At 41.5% G+C, this 967-nt stretch overlaps 1 non-coding gene across 1 annotated transcript; it reads right to left on the reverse strand.

Moving 5' to 3' along the window:
• Positions 1-604: 604 nt before the first annotated feature.
• Positions 605-745, reverse strand: LOC123935622. Its single transcript, XR_006816926.1, has one exon. It is a non-coding gene; the product is annotated as a U4 spliceosomal RNA (small nuclear RNA).
• Positions 746-967: the final 222 nt, after the last annotated feature.

The raw sequence follows: 967 nt of genomic DNA on the forward strand, positions 1-967 counted from the left end.
CAGAGGAGATTGTTCTCCTGGGCCCCACAGGATTGTAGCAATTAGAACAACAGGATACCATACCTGGGGCATAACACAGACTACAACTTTTTAAAATTTAAATTCAATTAATTAACATATAATGTATTATTAGTTTCAGAGGTGGAGCTCAGTGATTCATCAGTTGTATATAGCACTCAGTGCTCATTACATCATGTGCCCTTCTTAATGTCTGTCACCAAGTTACCCCATCCCCTCATCCCCCACCCCCCCAGCAACCCTGTTTGCTTCCTATGATTAAGAGTCTCTTATGGTTATCACAGACTGCCACTTAAACATACCCACAATCTGTATGTGAAAGGCCCATTTAAATGTCCTAGATCTTCAACCTAAGGGATGGACTTCAGATTTACCACATGTCTAAAGGCTACTGAGGTATTCTCAGGGAGAACATAGATAGAGAACTATCTATATGCCCTCTGTTGGCCTCACCACAGCTTGTTGGTACCTCCCAGAAATGAGCTTATCTGAAGCTTCAGTTCTTACAAATGTCATTCGGGGGATACCTTCTGATCTCCTGAAGTGGAAGTCACCAGGGTCTATGGTTGCAGTCCACAGGACTATATATTTTTGCATACTTGAAAAGATGCTGCCTGAGGATCTGGTTTTCAATCAGTCTGAATCTTTCAATCAACCTGAATTCAATTAGCAATAATTGTGCCTCAGATAAACCTCATTGGCTACGATACTGCCACTGCACAAAGCTTCAATCAACCTGAATTCAATCAGCTGACAAAGATCACTCCTTTTAGAGCATTGGCAAATACTGGCACACCCTCAACAACTGGAGTCTGTCAAGAGTAAATCGGGCTACTTAGATAATAACAAATGTTGAAGAGATAACCAAGAGCTAGGACAAGTTTGCACAATAAGTTTCACCTCCTACATAAGACAACTCCTACAAGACTGGGAAAGGTAGCAGTTTAAC

This window comes from Meles meles, chromosome X, assembly GCF_922984935.1.
Source record: "Meles meles chromosome X, mMelMel3.1 paternal haplotype, whole genome shotgun sequence".
Lineage (NCBI taxonomy): Eukaryota > Metazoa > Chordata > Mammalia > Carnivora > Mustelidae > Meles > Meles meles.